A 12327-nucleotide genomic window follows, 5' to 3' on the forward strand; every position below is an offset into this window, starting at 1 on the left:
ATGGTTTTATAGTTTAATAATTTGGGAGTGACACATTGTTTTCACTGTTACTGAAGCAAAAACACTTTTTCTTTCTTTCTTTTTTAAAAAAAGAAAGAAAAAAATAATTAAAATAATAATGTGGAATAATGAACAACACACTGAGCTAATGATTATTTGTGATTTGTTAAGTATGTTGCTGCTGCAGACTTCACTGAAGCATTTCCTTTTTTTTCTTACTAAATACACAGCCGTTCTCCTTTTTGGCCAATTATTAATAATTGGCAAATATTATTATTAAACGCTCTTACTGCACAATCCATTGATATTACTTTAGGGATTGTGCATTAACTGTGAAATGTAGATGTGTGTGTTTGCATTTCATGTCTTAGCATATATTATTAGTGATATTGCCTTTTATTATATTTTATTACATTTGCACTAAATGGACCACGCTTAATTTCATTAGCGTGGCTGCAGTAAAAAATCTTTTCCAGTTCACAGGCAGAAACATGCAGCAGAGTTTAACATCTTTACATGTGTCGGGTCGCTTTACATCACATTACGTGTTGGATTATTCTGGGGCGTTGGGACTTTGACCTTCGTTTTTTCCCTCGCGGTCATGTTTCTGTCAGGAGCCGCTCTGTGACTCACAGCTTACCTCACACCGCTCAAACACACCGCATGATACATTTCCCAAGGTGGCTTCTGTCTGTGTCAACGTCTCGGGCCAGAGTCTTAAAAAACTGCCCCAGCTGCAGTGCCGGACTAGAAACTTGTGCGAAAAAAAGGCCAGCAATTATGCAAAGCGCCATGACGCTCGACAACAGCTGAAAGTAAATGCACCAGTCACCCTCCTGCTTAGAGAAACAAGCCAATCCTGAACCTCAGGGTACCGCGATGATCGCCAAACAGCTTCTCTCCAATAGACAGCCCCTGTCACAACAGTTGTGTTTGTGCAGTCTTCTGTGAAAGCAACGTAATTCTTTATAACGCACAAGTTGCCCCAGGTAGGTTGACTAATCTTAAATAAGCTGGATTGCTCAGTCCGCCCACCTGTGGGAAGGTTTTGAAGCATTCTGGCTGCGACAGAGGGAAGCGTATCCAGCAGCCCTACGGGTCATTTTTTTTGGATATGTAATTGCAGCAGCTGCACGGGATGGATTAGTAGCTGTTGTTGTTCCTGTATGCAAAGATAGAATATAGTAGTGATGTAGGTGAAACTTTAATAGGGCTGGACGGTATGACCAAAAACGTATATCACAGCATTTTTTTTGGTTGTTGTTATTTGTTTTTGTTTTACAACATTTTCTACTGGTTGAGAGATTAATGAATTAATGCAGTAGGTTGACTAAGGATGGACTATTTTACTGTGATGATGAGTAAATATTGTAGAATTATCCCACACTAGTAGTAAAACTGGTTTGCACGGCCCCGTGTTAGCACTGACTACTGATGTGGAAATCCGGGAACATTTACAGCTCAGAGATAAAATAAAAAAAAAAAATAAAAATGTTCTTAGAAAGAACAGGGACATTTACGTTTTCATTTATTTTTACATATTTATTCATATTTAAAGATATTCAACTACTATGTCTTTAATGTCATTGGCAGCGCGACCGGCTACCGTAATAATTGTAGACTATGTGCAACACCTTTTCTTTCTCATTCATAAAAAGCTAAAACTGGGGCCATTTTTGGGGACAGCTATAGCTGGGGGACAGGTCATCCAAAATAAGGACTGTCCCCAGAAATCAGGAACGTCTGGTCACCAGTGATGCAGTCGCACTACATCTGTCCTTAGTGGCACCACATTGAAAACGGTCCAGTGTGAAACGATGTCTTGTGCACAACGTTCCTAACGCTGTGTAATCAATTACACCGGTATATTAAAAACTCAGGAACATGAACAGGTATATATTGCATATCAATATATATGTATATAAGGAGCTGTTCTATTTGACATTCGGCTGCTATCCTTTAAACACGGAAGATAATTCTCTGGACTTGGTTAAAAGCCAATAAATGGAACCTTGATCTTAGATTATTTGTGTGTTTAAATAGTTCTTCGGTGCTTTAATTGAAAGGGAAGTTCATTTTAATCTGATGCGTTGCCTTTAGAAAACCAGGTCAAGGGCTGTTCAGACCAGAACGAAAACTGCAGTGGATATTTTTCATCTGATTTTCTTACACAGAATGAAATCTAGCAATGAAATGCGTATAGCATCAAATAAATAATGTGGAACATTAGTGGTGCTGCAGCCATGCTTCATTGTCGGGTCCCTGCGTGCACACGAGGACACTCCAAATTTGTTATGACTGCATCTTGTGTCGTGCCACTGTGCTAATTTACATTTGTAAGGAGGAGGAGGAGGAGAAGACATAAAGCTAGTAAATATGCATGTTAATAAAGAGTCGCAATGCAAATGTTTTACGAGAAGAATGAGTAAATATAGCTTATGCAAATTTACAAGAAAGTTCATGCAGGGCTGCTTAAGTGATCTGAGCTGTATCAGCTTCCTGGTTACAGAAGGTACGTTTATACAGTTTATTCTACTGACCTATGAAGAAGCATTAACCACTGTAAAAAAAACAAAAAAAAAAAAACAGAGTAATGATGTGATGCTTGTGTGCTTATTTAATGTTAGTGATCTTTGTCTTTGTCTGGAAACAGGTTTGTGTGTAGACAGAGTAAGGTTTCTGCTTTTCCCGGACCATTTAACCTTTCAGTGTTTCCTCACAGTAGTCATGAGTGTGGTTCGGCCCTGTGGGAAACGCAAACTGATTTCCATTAGGTTTGTTTGACCAAATGTTTGCACTTCTTCAGCGCTGGTGCCAGGGCTATTGTTGAATACGGTAGGGTCTATCTCCACATTATCATGGCTGAGTGGGCACGGGGCTGTGCCGTGAATCAGGGACTCAATAATACGCAGCCTTTGTAAACACTACCGTTGTGGCTCCGCTGAAACATGCTCAGGTGAAATGATTGCTGTTATTAGAACATAAACCTTTCTCTCACGCAAAGAGCGTATTCTAAACTGGTGTCTTAATGTTGTCTGGAATATTGTGACCGGACAGACCGAAGACATAAAGCTGACAAAAGCACAAAAAAACAACAAAACAGAAGTGATATGGGGCATGTAGAATATTTCTGGGTGAACCTAAAGTCATTATGGATGTGAATGTTGTTCTCTAGACATGTACAGTATAGTGGGCTTTATTAGTTCTAACTAGCTGGCAAGGCAACTTTTTCGTGTGTCCTATCTAATGGTAGGTTTAAAAATAAGACCCCCCAACAAAACGAATTGTTGATGGATACACACATTGATATCTCGCTTCAAGAAAAAGCTGCATGTACGAGGCCACACGTCCTCAGCAGCTGAAGAAATGCGTACTGGGATTTGTAGTGATTTGTAGACTTTACGGTATTTACAAGATTTTTACGGACGAAAAAGTTGAGAGGATGAATCAGGAATTAGGGAGCCGGAGAAACGCAGAGATGCCCGCAACATCGCAGCAAAACTTAAATAACATTTAGCAAACTGGGTTCCAAAAGTTGGTTGTGTTTCGGTTTGTAGGTTTGTGATGTTTGGTTTGTCAGTGGAAGACGCTGTGCCAAGTTACAAAACGAAAGCTTCCAAAAACATCACAGGATCTGGCATGGCCATCGCGTTGTGGAAACACTATAACCTTGTTGTGGCAACATATATAACCTCTAACCTTCTTGCGCAAGCGCTGCGCACAACAGCAGAGTCTGTACAAAAGTCTGTTTTGACTTACAGCTGTGGTCAGCTTGGTAAAAAAAATTTTATCTGGTCAGTGGTGATGTACTACTCTGAGACGCCATAGAAACAAACACTGTACGTATAAAACCTTGAAAAAACGTATTGAACTTCTGCTTTTTCAGGCTGTTGTAACAGAAACAAAATTCATATGTGACATTGCAGCATTTTTTTTTGGGTGAAGAATTTCCAGCACTTTTCTACCAGAGAGAAATGCAGCCTTAGTTCCTAATGTTCCCAATAAAACATTTAAGATTAACCCTGAATGGATCACTTCCTAAGCTAAAATAACACTTCCTAATAACCACTCAATCTGATCTTTCTACAGCTGTGGGAACCCTCTCTGACACAACGCACTCCCTCGTATACCCAAACATTAACCACCACCACTGAGAGACGACTTTAAAGTCAAGCCTAGTGACACTTTATGGGTTTGGACCATAGACTGTTTAGGGGATTTTCACAGCGCATCATCAGGCGCGTCATAAATCCATAAATCGCCATGTTGGAGGCACTCAGCAAGACAAACAGAACTCACGGACTGAAGTAGATCGTGGGAAATGGTAAATTATTGCTGTGAAAAAACATTTGGAAATTTTATAGACTGCCATAAGCTACCAGAGGAAAGGAGGCGCCTGTGGTTAACAAAGCTAAACCAGGATCTTTTAGCTAATTTTGTGGTGGGATGATATAATATAATTCATATCAAGCTACTTGTTTCTTCAGGTGATATTTGCTGGCCTGTTATTCCAACAGATGGAATTCAATCTGGTTTATCCTTTAGATAACAGCCAGACTTTTTACCTGGAATACAATGAGAAAAACACCAGATTTTAGCTCTAAATTTTAAGAAAAGTGTTGCTACTGTAGCAGGATATTAAATGTGACCAGAATCAGATATATGTAGTAGAGTGAATTATATTATTATGATTACACTAGAAAATTAGAGTCACTGCTATCAACATTTCAGTTACCTGACAAGAAACTTGCAGGATTCTGGTTGATTGATTTTGTCATTGTTCTCTCTGATTTGTAATAACTTTTGTTAGTCTATAAAATTCCAAATGTTTTTCGCGGTCTCCCTGATTGGTTCAGGCCACAAACACAACAATAATTCACCATTTTACAAAATCTACTTAAGTCTGTGCGCTTTGTTCACCTTGCCGAGTGCCTCCAACATGGCGACTTCTGACACGCCACGAAAACTCTTTGAAAACTCTAAAGTGAAGTCACAGCAAGTAGAGCTCCCCCTGGTGGCCGGCCGCAGTATAGGTCATAAGCTCCACCTCCTCCATGTTAGTGGATGGGACTTGGGCCAAACTAAAACACTACAATGCACATCTTTTTTGGTTGTTTGTGTCAAAGATGGTTTCTGTCATTTTAGGTAGTTAATATGATGATGATGCATGTTCAAGTGACTAGTTTCGTTTTAGTTATTTGACGCTATAGAAAGAGGATGTGACAGTGCTAAGTAGATTAAAGATGTTTCACCCATTTTTTCATACATCTGCTTGAAGATACAAATCTTTATCATGATGAAAAAACGAATGCTCTGCAATGACTGGGCAATTTCTGCTCAGAGCAGAAGTTATGGAGATTTGGGTTGAAATGTTTGTCAGTGTCTTCATCAAAATGTAAAACTGAATGACAAGAAAAAAAAAAAAAAGAAGTCATCCACTCTAAAAACATATTTCCTCCTGACACGTTCAACATGTAACACTTTCTTTCAACAGAAGTGTAGCTTCTCCCTAACATGTTATTTTTAGTGAATAACACTACAGCAAGGCTGCAGACTACTCTGTGCGTGATTCAACAAAGTATGACAGAGTGGTATGGAAACGGGAAGGACACACACGCACGCACACACACACACAAAATCCCCAGTTATTCTCGCTGGTCCTTAAAGGTAAACAGTGCTGTGTGTACGGTGGTTATAGAAAGCCTTCTGTGAATACATCACTACTCTCCCCTGCGTCGGGTTACATGCGAGTACTAATGCATGAGGTTCACCAGAGACGAGAGAGGTGGATGAGTGAGTGGGTTTGTGGGCGGGTGGCTGCAGGGGAAGGAGGTTTTATACGTTCTAAGATGTTCTCAATGCAGAAGTACCGGTTACTGCACAGACGGCTGAAAGCTTCTCCCTCAAACGTCCTCGCACAGAAGACCTGTTGCACTCACTGCGCATTACGTAAGGGCTCATGTATAAACAGTGTATACGTGTGACCTTGTTTTCTGTCATATCTGTAATGAACTGTCAGTACTATCAGTATGGCCAGTGCACAACCACACATTTGTGTATTTGCAGCACACGTTGCATCAGTTTCATTTACATCAGTTTCTACTATGGTGCAACCTTTTACATTAAGCACACGAAGCATCAACCTTACAGCGACAAACCCAAAATACAGGAAACTAATTACGAGACACATGTGAACCCGTCGAGACTCCTGGAGATGTCAAGCGAGCTTACGAGAGATTCTAATTAGAAAAACTGCCATCCTCAGGTAACGACATGTTCCTCCACCTTTGCCTTAACCTGACCTTGTGGCCCCCTTGTGTCTTAATGACAGGTATGAGCGGATACGGCTGGAGAAGAGCTACTTACTTACAGGAGAGCAGAGGTCATCTAAACACGCCGGGTGGCTGGAGACGGTGGTGGTGGTGGTGGTGGTGGTGGGGAGGGGAGGGGGTTGCAGATGGGCTGGGGAGAGGGTAGGGTCGAGGAACCTCCTGCCTCTCCGCTCAGGTTTCCCCTTCGCCTTCCCCCAGGTGTCACACACGCAGCAGAGATAAAATCCACAGAAATGCAGGCGGCTCTGTCACGGTGATGGACAGATAGCTCAGCAGCTGAGACGTAGAGGGGGAAAAGAAAAACCTGTTCTCAAGTCTGACAGCTCTACCCTTCCACCCCTCCCCTCTGTCCTCGGCGCAGGGCAGCGAGCACTGCCTCGATGGCCAGATAACTAAAATAATGACACAGAAACACAGTGGGGACAGCTCAGGAGAGGAGAAACTGCTGCTCAGGAGTGCTTTATAATCAGCCTGCAGCTCCTCCCCCACCCAATCTCTCACCGGGGCCCTCCTCTGTTGGTATGGCAACGGCCAATCACCACCTAGACATAACACAAGCCTCCTCCTCTCCATCCTCCTCCTCCTCCTCCTCCTCCTCCTCCTCAGCCAGCCTCTGGTGTTGACAGTGTTGTCACACACACTGGCCACATCCATGGAGGCGTGCGCGTACGTTTGTGCATGTGAAAGAATGTGCTTCGGTGTTTACGTGTCTGGATGACTGAGCAGAGTGCATGTGTCTGAATCATGTGTTGTGTTTATTTAGCGCCAAATCACATCGTATGTCATCTGAGGTTTTCTTACATAGTTGGGAAAGAGCCTTACCCCGTATCATGGAGAGAAACTCAACGGCTTCCCCTTCAGCGTGGAGTCATATAAATAATGCTGGCAGAATAAAGTTAGTGACATGCAATAGTGTCATATTGTGCGTGGGGAGGGTGGAAAAGAAGAGAGGCGTTAGGTGCATCATCAGCCTGTAGCCTGTAGCCTATAGCAGCCTAAATAAGGGGATTTAAGGAAACATGCTGAGTCAGTCGTTTTATCAAGGTCTCGTTTGTTTAAACACTGTTTGCAACATGTTTGTTAATTCCCAGACCCCTTTTACGTCACAGTGACGTCACAAGGCTGAAGCCGAAGGAAAAACAGAGGGGAGCTAGAAGCTAACACTGTCACTTTCAACCATGAAAAAGTCCTCTTGTATTTTTTGGTGCAAAAAAAAAACGAAAAATCAAAAACACTAACTTGAAGTTTTATCACATACCAGCCACTGCCAGCGCTAGACAACTTTGGTTTGGCAAAGACAAGAAAAATGACTGGAGTGAGACGATCATCAACAACTTGTCCACTTCATATCAGATAAGATTAATATGTAATACATCATCAGTTTCAGTCTGTATAACGTTATAGGTTAGGATAAGTTGTAACTGAAATTATGTTAAGTTAATTATTATTTGGGGGTTTCTTGTTACATGTTAATGCTAATGCTAACCACTAGTAAACGTAACGTTAGTTGTGTGATTCAGGGGTGTCCAAGCAGAAGCTGCATTTACTACGTTCCCCTCCGCAGTGTTTCCACGTACCTCATTGTAATATCTGTGTTGAAGAGGCTTCACTTGATAAAGACAGACTAGACTTCATCCCCTCTGTGTCCTCCTTTGGTCAAATCGCACAACCACTGAGCGAGAGTGTAGGGGTCGGTGAATATAGTCCCATCAGTCAACCTTTTAAAATAAAACTCACAGTCTCGGGGGGTGAGTGTATTAGTATATTCTCTAAAATATGTTTTCCTCGTTCATTCTTGCCAAAACAGTCCGTTGAAATATGTTAACTGGCGTTAACAGGCTGTAGTGTTATAGAAGTTTTTCCTCCAGCTAAGCCCCGCCCCTAAAAAAAACGTCACATTGTTTACAAATCATGAAGGGGTCCATAACCACAACCCAAGAGCCTTTATGACGAGGAAGGTGGATTGTTTGACAAGTTGCTTGTCTGGCTAAATGCTCGTGACCGTATGAACCGTCATTCAGCTCTGTATGTTATCAGACACGGGCTTTTTTTTTTTTCTGTATTTTGGAAATCTTGCTGTAGCTTGGACCTGAGAGTCTCAAGAGTTTGTGAGAGAAAAAGAACCGGGTAACAGGTTGTTGAAACTGGTTAATTGTTATGTAATTTGCAAGTGCTTTCCAAATTCAAACCACATGCGCACATAAATTATCGTAAAAGCTCATTATAGACTAACTTCCTTATTTAAACTGATCAGAGAAGGTCAAGGAAACATTCTCAGGTCAAGTCAGATGTGGTCTACAAGGTCCATCTCCTCATGAAAACTGAGCATAACTGCTTTATTAGGCACCATAAAGAAGTGAACTAATGTAGTCTAATGTGACAATGTGTCTTGACAAGTGCCTGAATCACTACTTGTGTTCTAAAGGTATATTATCTGTTTCATAGGAAGCAATACTGATTAGTAATTCTGCCCTTTTTTTCCTTTGCCCATGTCCCACTGAGGACGTTACACATTATACAGGAGCCCATTATTCAGGAACAGTGATTCAGGCCCTCTTGTGGTTACACACAGTGCACACACGTTGTGTTTCCCTGGCCACAAGATACTTGTATGTACATATGGACTGGGAGTTGATTCATTCATGCTTTGCTTTGGTGGATGGAAAGAATTGTTTGCTAGAATACGACTCATTTAAAGGGTCAAGATGCTTTTCAGAAACGCCTCTAGACTTTATTTCTTTTCCACAGTCCGTCTCCAGTCCACAAAGTCCACCACAGTACAGGACACACATTTTAAAACGGACAAAACGGTATCAAACATTTAGCAGAGTCCCCTCTGACCCACTTAGCGAGGCCTTTTGTTAAAGGCAGCTATGGCAGCAGGTATCAGCCTTTTTCCAAAGCAAGTCCTTCTGCACCTCCGTGCTCTGTGTCTTCGCCCTGAGGGGAGTCGAGTGAAGTGGGTGTTTAGCAGGTGTGTGATGTCCTGTTTTATTGCGGTTGCGACACGTGTAATGACTCTGTTGTTGAGATGTGTTAGATTTGGTGTGGGGAGAACGATTTTTTTCTGGAAGCTGTGGTGGTTATGAGTGTGCATTTGGCCTCGTTTTTTTAACCGAAGAAGCAAGTGGGACAGTCTTCAAAGCGTAACCGCAACAGGTGCAGCGTAGAACCCAAATGTAGCACAAAACTATTATTATGATTGGTAATAATCTTCACTGAATCTTTAGCAAGAATTATTAAGCAGGACGTTAACAGTCTCGTGCAGTTGAAAACTTTGCACCAACAGAGTCCAGAGGAGATCCAAAACAGGCAGAGTCAGCAACAGGTCAGTCCATAAAAAAGTGCTGGAGGGTCTTGCATTGGAGGCGAAGAACAATCTAGCAAAGATTGAGTGAGGAGCTTAAATGCAGGGCTGATTACAGATGGGGGCCAGCAGGGAGCGCAGGTGAAAACCGAAGAAAAAACATTCAGTTTCAAGATGTTTGTGAGTGACTTGCACAAAATGGAAGTCATGAGCTTGTGATTACGACATTGGAAGTGATGTATTCTCCTCAAGAAGTTGTGTAAAGCGAGTGGGCGTCATTCACAAATTTACTCGCTAACCGGTTAACAGGTTTTAAAGGCAGCATCAAATTAGTTTGTTGTTTTGTTTCTACAGTACATATGATTCCCGAACCCTTCCTTTCTCCTTTTGGTGGCATTCACTGGCGGATCTGATAGCGTGCTTGCACTGAAAGGTCCTCTTCAGACAGATGGCCTCACGCAAACTGACAGAATTCATGAATGAATCAATGCAGGCAGATGTTTAAATTAAACAGGTTGCACATGAAACTAACTAAGCAGATTCCAATCACTGGCAACTGTTCTCCAGCCCTGATTATAACTTAGTTTAATGTGAAACGGATGAATGAACATGTAGGCTACTTGCACTTTCTCTTTTTTTTTTTTTTTTTTACACGTGACTGCAGATCAAATATTTTTCCTCTCCAAATTGTCTTTAATTTAAATGAAAGCCTTTGTGGTAACAATAACCAGGTACTATGACTAAATGTTCAGTATTAAGCTAATGCCATAGCAAGAAAAGATAAGATTTTGGAGGAAAATTACAATATATGTCATACCATGTAAGCACGGAAGAAACAGGCCTTTTAAACTTTTTTCTTGTATGAAAACAGCAGAAGAAAATGAAGAAAACACAGACGTTCTTTCAGCGGATTCAGTGATGTGTTACAGAACTATAAGTGGAGTTCTTTTCTGCTTTTTGAGTTCTGTTTTCTCTCTCTTGTATCGTCTCCCTTCATTTTTATTTATTTATTTTTTTGCCTGGAAATTATGGTAACCTAGTTTCATGGTCTTTCCATTTGCCGTAAATAGACGGTATGTACTGTACTTTGTATATGTTCTCTGTCGTTGACGCAAGACACAAATCCACGAAAAAGAAACACAGACTGTTTCCACCATTTCTTAGATTGTTCTCATGCTGCGTATTCATAAATAAAATTGTTTATCATAATTCTTTACACTAACTGAACCACAGAACTAGAACTATATTTAGCTCTGGGGACTACTGATTAATTTCTGGATGTCTGTGTTCCCTGCTTGCAGATATAGCAGAGGTCAGCAGCATGCAGCTACAGCAAGTCCAAAAGTTCACAAGCGAGCGCATATGCCAGCAATGGGTCAGAGAATCACAGCAGACAGAGTAAGTCATTAGGCCTGTCAGAAACCAACAGACTCAGTCCCAAGATTGGTGGCCACGGAATAATTTTAGAATCGTGCCAGGTTTTTTGGCAGATCGGTCGTGTTTGGACATGCACTCCGAGGGTGGACTTGATGCCTGATTAATCACATGAGGGATAAGAGATCTGGCTCTTCGACAATCGGTTGGACTTCTGTCAGGTCAGGCAGCCTGAGCAAATCCAGTTTCCCACTTGGCCGCTGTCGAGATTCCATATATACATTCACACACACACCCACACCCACACATATATATATACATATGTACACTCACTTGCCACTTTATTAGGTACACCTGCTCAATTGCTTGTTAACACCAATAGCTAATCAGCCAGTCACATGGCAGTTCATGGTGATCAAGACAACTTGACAAGTTCAAAGCAAGCAGAAGAATGTGGAGGAAAGGGGATTTAAGTGACTTTGAACGGGGTGTTGGTGCCAGATCGGCACTGCTTCTACTGGGATTTTAACACACAACCATCTCTAGGGTTTACAGAGAATGGTCTGAAAAAGAGAAAATATCCAGTGAGCGGCAGTTATGTGGATGAAAATGCCTTGTTGATGTGAGAGGTCAGTGAGAGAAGAGTTACAGCCAAGGAATGCAGAATACCATCTCTGAACGCACAACACGTCCAACCTTGAAGAAGATGGGCTACAGCAGCAGAAGACCACAACGGGGGCCACTCCTGTCAGCTAAGAACAGAAAACTGAGACTACAGTTCACACAGGCTCACCAACACTGGACAATAGAAGATTGGAAAAACGTTGTCTGGTCTGACGAGTCTCGATTTCAGCTTTGTGACAGCTTTAGCCCTGCGATAGACTGGAGACCTGTTCAGGGGGGACCCCTCCTCTCGCCCAATGACAGCTGGGATAGACCCTGGCAACCCCCATGACCCTAGTGAGGATAAGCGGTAGTAGAAGATCCAAAGTACTGAACAAGTGCGAGAGCAAAGTAGAGAATGCATATAACTACACAAATAAAATAAGTAAAAGAGAGTCAGTTGGAGGACCAACATAAAGGGAGTTACAGTCGTGTAACTGTCTTGTCACTCAACCAAATCATGGCTAAAATTGCTTAATCACTGATCACCCTATCTGTCACGGGGGGCATTTTATCGGAGAAAACGTGCTGTCTGAGCCCAGAATCAAATCAGGAGCAGGTTTATTCAGCGGGGAGCCATTAAAGGAATGACAAAGGAACGGCAGATTGTGACTGGACAGGTGATAAGTTAGTGAGAGACTGGCCACTTAG

At 41.9% G+C, this 12327-nt stretch overlaps 1 protein-coding gene across 2 annotated transcripts in view; it reads right to left on the bottom strand.

Annotated features, from left to right (window-relative positions):
• Positions 1–6764, bottom strand: part of cdk18 (cyclin dependent kinase 18) — a 59394-nt gene extending 52630 nt beyond the window's left edge. Inside the window, exon 1 of one of the 2 annotated variants that reach the window (XM_047583662.1) lies at positions 6371–6764. The gene's annotated coding sequence lies outside the window, so the exon portion shown is untranslated. Of the gene's footprint in view, positions 1–6366 lie in introns of both variants that reach the window. The other variant, XM_047583661.1, reaches the window with a different exon arrangement.
• Between the last annotated feature and the right edge of the window lie 5563 nt (positions 6765–12327).

This window comes from Mugil cephalus, chromosome 4 (assembly GCF_022458985.1).
Source record: "Mugil cephalus isolate CIBA_MC_2020 chromosome 4, CIBA_Mcephalus_1.1, whole genome shotgun sequence".
Lineage (NCBI taxonomy): Eukaryota > Metazoa > Chordata > Actinopteri > Mugiliformes > Mugilidae > Mugil > Mugil cephalus.